General features: G+C 47.4%; 1 long non-coding RNA gene across 1 annotated transcript in view; it reads right to left on the reverse strand.

Annotated features, from left to right (window-relative positions):
• Positions 1 to 5,123: 5,123 nt before the first annotated feature.
• LOC118236657 overlaps positions 5,124 to 7,500 on the reverse strand; it is a 27,239-nt gene continuing 24,862 nt past the window's right edge. The window contains exon 4 of the long non-coding RNA XR_004767061.1: positions 5,124 to 5,193. This is a non-coding gene — a long non-coding RNA (uncharacterized LOC118236657). The remainder of the gene's footprint in view (positions 5,194 to 7,500) is intronic.

Consider the following 7,500-nt stretch of genomic DNA (forward strand, 5'->3'; position numbering starts at 1 on the left):
ACATAAACCTGTGTGTGCACGAGAGAGGGAGAGTGTTCATTTGTCTGAGAGTGTGTGTGTGTTTGTGTGAGAATGTGTATGTATCAGTGTACGTGAGTGAATAACAGGGACAGTGTGTGTGTGTAGGAGGTTTAGTGTAAAATAGCAAGGTGTTTCTGTGACTCTGATGTCCTAATGACGACCCTCTCTTGTTCGTCTCCCCTGTCTTTCCCTCGTTCCCTCGTTCCCTCTCTCTCTCTGAGGTGTGCAGTAGGGCTATCTGCCTCTCTCTGTGTCGGAATTTAATATGCAACTTCTTATTGGAAAACAATCGCGCGTGTCGGCACAAATCCTAGCCGCAATATATTTGTTAGCTCCAGTAATCAGATAAAGACAGAGAGGGCTATTTATCACCACAAATTCGGGGCATTTCAGCATTCTTTTTATTATTTTAATATATTTCTTTGGTATTAAATCACCAATATGATGAATTAGAGCTGTCCTCCATATTTTCTTCAGTATGACAGGAAATGATGCACTATCCAATTTGAGTGGTCATTTGGACTTTTAAAAGACGTGGATTTTTTCTTTCTGAAAAAATGAAGGAAAAAAGTCTAATATGTTTGGGATCTTCCCTTCCTCTTCTCCTCACCAACCTCTTCATCTCTCTCTGTCTGTTTTTTTAATAATGCGCTTTAACTGGGGCTTTATTGCTGTTTCTCTGAGGCCAGCAATGCCACCTTAATATTCAGCCAATTACCACACACTTACACACACTCACACACTCACACTCTCACACACTTACACACACACTTACACACACTCACACACACACACTCACACTCTCACACACTTACACACACTCACACACACTCACACACACACTTACACACACACTCTCACACACTTACACACACTCACACACACTTACACACACACTCTCACACACACTCACACACACTTACACACACTCACACTCTCACACACTTACACACACACTTACACACACTCACACACACACACACACTCACACTCTCACATACTTACACACACACTCTCACACACACACACACACACTCACACACACTCACACACACACACACACTCACACACTCACACACTCACACACTCACACACACTCTCACACTCACACACACTCTCACACACTTACACTCACACACACACTCACTCTCACACACTTACACACACACTCACACACACACACACTCTCTCACACACTCTCTCACACACACACACACTCACACACACACTCACACACACTCTCACACTTACACACACACTCACACACACACTTACACACTCACACCCACACTCACACACACTCTCACACACACACTCTCTCACACACTCTCACACACACACACACACACACTTACACACACACACACACTCTCACACTCACTCACTCACACACACTCTCACACACTTACACACTCACACACACACTCACACACACTTACACACACACACACACACTCACACACACATACACACACTCACACATGCACTCACTCACACACACACACTCTCACACACACTCACTCACACACACATACACGTGCACACACACAAACACAAACACACACACAAACAGAGCACACACACACACACGCTCACATGCATACACTAAAAGACGCTCTCTCACACAAACAAACATGCTGCCACAGATTTGCAGATACACACGCATACAATCAGACATATACACACATACATCGACACACTTACACACATGTGCAAACAAATACACATATACTTACATAGAAACACATTGTATGCATGCAGAAACACACACACAGCCATGAATGCACACTCTCTCACACCCACACCCCAATACCAACACATGACGTCATATTGCCCCTGTCCAGAGAGAGGGGGCGGGGCGGGGCAGTACAGCTGGTTTCTCCTGCCCCGCCCCCAGGAGTTTTCACACCAATCAGCAGAGCCCAGCCAGAACCAATTATCACCCAGGGGAGGGGGCAAAGTCCCGTAGAGGGAGGTTCTGCTTCCCCACATGCTCCTGTCTAAAGGGACATCCCTCACCTCTTCCCCACTCTCTCCTTCAAATATCTCTTTCTCTTGCCCTCTTGCTCTCTCCTTCATCACCCCATCCCAGCCCATCAGAGCTAGGTTCAGCCCATCTATGTATAAGTAAACAATCAAACAGATGCTATGTACAGCCATTGCTGCTGTTACTGTGACTGCCGATGCTAACGCTAATAATAACAGTACAACCGCTACTGCTGCTAATGCTAACATTAATGCTAATAATAACAGTACAACTGCTACTGCTGCTAATGCTAATGCTAATGCTAATAATAACAGTACAACTGCTACTGCTGCTAATGCTAATGTTAATGCTAATAATAACAGTACAACTGCTACTGCTGCTAATGCTAACGTTAATGCTAATAATAAAAGTACAACTGCTACTGCTGCTAATGCTAACATTAATGCTAATAATAACAGCACCAGTGATCAGCACCATTAAGGGCACAGGTGTTAAATTAACTGTGCAAATTAACCTGTGGGTGATCAGAGGAGAGGGGCTGAAACAGAGAGGGGCTTTTAGCGAGGCTTTTACGCTGTGTAACTGGGCTTATAACAAGAGACTGTTATTGCTGATAACAGGATAAAGGCTATAAAACTGCTTATTACAGGGGGCTGTGTTTGTGTTTATAACAGGAGAGAGACTGTGTTTGTGCTTATAACAGGAGAGAGACTGTGTTTGTGCTTATAACAGGAGGATGTGTTTGTGCTTATAACAGGAGTATGTATTTGTGTTTATAACAGGAGACTGTGTTTGTGCTTATAACAGGAGACTGTGTTTGTGCTTATAACAGGAGACTGTGTTTGTGCTTATAACAGGAGAGAGACTGTGTTTGTGCTTATAACAGGAGGATGTGTTTGTGCTTATAACAGGAGTATGTATTTGTGTTTATAACAGGAGGCTGTGTTTGTGCTTATAACAGGAGACTGTGTTTGTGTTTATAACAGGAGGCTGTGTTTGTGTTTATAACAGGAGGCTGTGTTTGTGCTTATAACAGGAGTATGTATTTGTGTTTATAACAGGAGGCTGTGTTTGTGTTTATAACAGGAGAGAGGCTGTGTTTGTGCTTATAACAGGAGGCTGTGTTTGTGCTTATAACAGGAGGCTGTGTTTGTGTTTATAACAGGAGGCTGTGTTTGTGCTTATAACAGGAGTATGTATTTGTGTTTATAACAGGAGGCTGTGTTTGTGTTTATAACAGGAGACTGTGTTTGTGTGTATAACCGGAGGCTGTGTTTGTGCTTATAAAAGGAGGCTGTGTTTGTGCTTATAACAGGAGGCTGTGTTTGTGCTTATAACAGGAGACTGTGTTTGTGCTTATAACAGGAGACTGTGTTTGTGCTTATAACAGGAGGCTGTGTTTGTGCTTACATCAGGAGAGAGGCTGTAAGATCTGAGAGATCCCCAGCATCGTCTCCCTGCCTCTCAGGATGGGTCTTGCACTCTGTCTCTCTCTCTTTCTCTTTAAAGATGGGTCTTAATAACTTTTAAATAGTCTGGCACAGGGCCAGAGGGGCCCTGCTTCAACCGCTGTTATTGTGCAATCGCTCTCCATCCTCCTGCCCCCCCCCCCCCCACTCAGCCCTCCACTCACCCCCCTGTCTGAGTAACTCAGTCAGAGAGATGAATTATTCAGTCTTTGCTCTGGGCAGTCTGAGGGCCAGGAGTCCAACACCACCTCCTCTCCTCCCTCTCCCACTCTCTACATCCACCTTTCTTCTGCATGCATCTCACTCCATCCTTCCTTCCCTTTACATTGCTGTGAGTCACAGACTACTCTGGATTCCCAGTATACTCACACATAGAGAGATCACCTGCCTACCTGCTCACAGTTTGTAACAAGCAAGTTTTGATCACAGTAACACAGAGGACTTCCACAGGAGGGAGAGAAATGCGCTTTACCTCCTGACCACCTGTACCTGAGCCTCTGGAGTCCCAACGCTCTGCTACTGTGTTTTATCTTCCTTCTGTTGTTTTATATTCCTATGCATTCATAAATGTAATCGTAAATATGATTTCTGATCCTGCTCAGGATGCAGGCTCCACCAGGAACTCCACAGACTGGTCCTCAGAGCAGTGGCCAGGGCTCCACATTCAGCAATGCATTCTGGGTCAGGTGCAACAAGCTGAAGGTCACAGGTCCCTGATTGGACCCTGTGGTTTCCACGGTTACTCCAGCATGGTCACAGCAGGGAACAGAATTAAGCTGAAATAAAGGGGTGGAGTCAGGATGTCAGTCAGACTGGGTAAAAGTCTGTGGAGTCAATTCACTCAAACCATCCAACTTGTGTCAGAAGTATAAATTTGCTGTGGGTGAGACTGTGTTAGCAGCACAGGGACAGTTTGGCTATGTGAGACTGTGTTAGCAGCACAGGGACAGTTTGACAGTGTGAAACTGTGTTAGCAGCACAGGGACAGTTTAGCTGTGTGAGACTGTGTTAGCAGCACAGGGACAGTTTAGCTGGGTGAGACTGTGTTAGCAGCACAGGGACAGTTTAGCTGGGTGAGACTGTGTTAGCAGCACAGGGACAGTTTAGCTGTGTGAGACTGTGTTAGCAGCACAGGGACAGTTTAGCTGTGTGAGACTGTGTTAGCAGCACAGGGACAGTTTAGATGTGTGAGACTGTGTTAGCAGCACAGGGACAGTTTAGCTGTGTGAGACTGTGTTAGCAGCACAGGGACAGTGCCCCAGGATCCCATGGCGTGAGGACCAGAACAAGCATCAAATATTGCACATAGTTTTTAGCAAAGAACGTTTCAGGAGTGTGTGTACTATTCCCATACCACCCCCTACCCATCTCTCACTCTCTCCCTCTCTCCATCTTTTTCTCTCTCTCCCCCCCCTCCCTCCCACTCCCCCTCTCTCTCTCTCTCCCTCCCTCTCCCCCCCTCTCTCTCTCTGTCTCTCTCTCTCTCTCCCTCTCCCTCTCTCTCGCTGGATTGGGGCCAGTGTGGGGGGTGGGGTTAGGGGGACAGCTGCTCTCTCAGTGTCCATCTCCTCGCTTCAGCTCACCTCCACTGAGGCGCCGCCCCCTGTGGGGGGGGGGGGGGGGGGGGGGGGGTGCGGGGGGTGGGGGGGGACAGGGCGACCCGGGCCGGCCATCCCGCTGACCCCCCAGCTGTCCTTTGACCCCTCCCTCTGCTCACTGCAGAGAGAGACAGAGAGGAGGAGAGAGGAACCAAGGAAATCAGAAAGAGGGAGCACAATCTTGGCTGAGGAAGGATCAGCAGCACACGACCTTTGACCCCAAGACCCCGCCTCTTTCACCACTGTACAATTCACTGTTTGAGATGTCAGTGCTTACTGTGTCAGTGGTTACAGTGTGTCAGTGGGTAAAGTGGTCAGTGTTTACAGTGTGTCAGTGAGTAGAGTGGTCAGTGTTTATAGTGTGTCAGTGGGTAGAATGGTCAGTGTTTACAGTGTGTCAGTGAGTACAGTGGTCAGTGTTTACAGTGTGTCTGTGAGTAGAGTGGTCAGTGTTTACATTGTTTCATTAATTGTAATTGACTTCTTCAATGCAGAAAAATTGAGTCAATCACACAGACAGTGTGACACACACACTCATTGTGACACACACATACATATGCACAAACACACGGTGACACACACTGTGACACAGAAACCTGCACACACTCACACACACACATGTACGTGCACACACACACACACACACACACACTAACCTCTCATGGAGGAATAGCCCCAGTCTGTGCAGTACCGCAGTACTACAGCAGGTGTCAGTATGGAGTCTGAGTGGAGCCACCAACAGACTTCACATTGTCACTCACTGCCCTCTGTTTCTACATCACAGGGGCCACAGTCTGGCTGTGCTGTTTCTACAGGGGCCACAGTCTGGCTGTGCTGTTTCTACAGGGGCCACAGACTGACTGTGCTGTTTCTATATTACAGGAAAAAGATACGGAGAAAGGGAGGGAGAGACACTTCTGTTCTTTTTCTGAATAAAGAGGGAGAGAGAACGAGAGAGAGAAAGGCCAGAGGCTTTTCATAACTATTGACAGGAAAATGAATATGATGAATGCCGTTCATCAGTGTGCTGAATATTCACCCCCCATCCTGCAGGCGTGCCACCCCCCATACCCCCAACCCCACCCCCATACCGCCAATATCCCACCCCCAATATCCCACCCCCCATACCCCCAACCCCACACCCACCCCCCATACCGCCAATATTCCACCCCCAATATCCCACCCCCATACCTCCAACCATATCCCCCATACCGCCAATATCCCACCCCCCATACCGCCAATATCCCACCCCCAATATGAGTGCGTTTCTGAATCAGGGAGTGTGTTTGTGAATCAGAGAGTGTGTGAGAGTATGTTTGTGAATCAGAGAGTGTGTGTGAGTGTGTTTCTGAATCAGGGAGTGTGTTTGTGAATCAGAGAGTGTGTGAGAGTATGTTTGTGAATCAGAGAGTGTGTGTGAGTGTGTTTCTGAATCAGGGAGTGTGTTTGTGAATCAGAGAGTGTGTGAGAGTATGTTTCTGAATCAGAGAGTGTGTGAGAGTATGTTTCTGAATCAGAGAGTGTGTGAGAGTATGTTTCTGAATCAGAGAGTGTGAGAGTGTGTTTCTGAATCAGAGAGTGTGTGTGAGTGTGTTTCTGAATCAGAGAGTGTGTTTGTGTGAATCTGTGGTTAAACCAGGCCATGCTGCTCCCTGGCTGTGGGATTGGTGACACTCGTGGCAGTGGTCAGACTGCACTCTCCTGTAGCAAGATGCTGCATATCTGAAATGCCTAAATGTTTTCACCCCCTCTCCCTCCCTCCCCTGCTACCCCATCTGCGGCCCCCCTGTACCTGCACCCCACCCGCTCCTGCCCTGGGGCAGGGGGCGCAGGCTAGCACGGAACGCCGCTTTGAGTAAGTGAGCTCAGATCAGCTCTGGGCTGTCTATCCTGGAGTAAAACAGCACTGTGATTAGACACACAGGATTCTCCCTGCTAATGGACAATCTACAGAGCTGTGATCTGATGGAGAAACACTCTAGCCCTCCTCCTCTCCTTTCTCTCTCTTTCTCCATCTCTCTCATCTGTCTCTCTCAGCATCTCTCTTATTCTCTCTCTGTTTTTGTTTCTCTCTCTCTTTTTCTCTGTTTTTCTGTTTCTCTGTTCAAGCGTCAGTGTAAACCTGCAGCTGGTTAAAGGTGGAGAGTGCGCAGACATCTACACACACGCCCCCTCATATTATACACCTGTGCACATGCGCGCATGCGCGCGCACACACACACACACACACACACATTTGCACATTTCCACATGAACACATGCACACATGCACACACATACACTATATGATCAAAAGTATCTGAACTTCCAGTGAAGGCAATCACATGCTAGAGGATTCTGTGCTTCCCCAACAGTTTGGGGGAAGGCCCTTTCCTGTTTCAGCATGACAATGCCCCCGGGCACACAGTGAGGTCGATAAATAAAA

Source organism: Anguilla anguilla, chromosome 9 (assembly GCF_013347855.1).
Source record: "Anguilla anguilla isolate fAngAng1 chromosome 9, fAngAng1.pri, whole genome shotgun sequence".
NCBI lineage: Eukaryota > Metazoa > Chordata > Actinopteri > Anguilliformes > Anguillidae > Anguilla > Anguilla anguilla.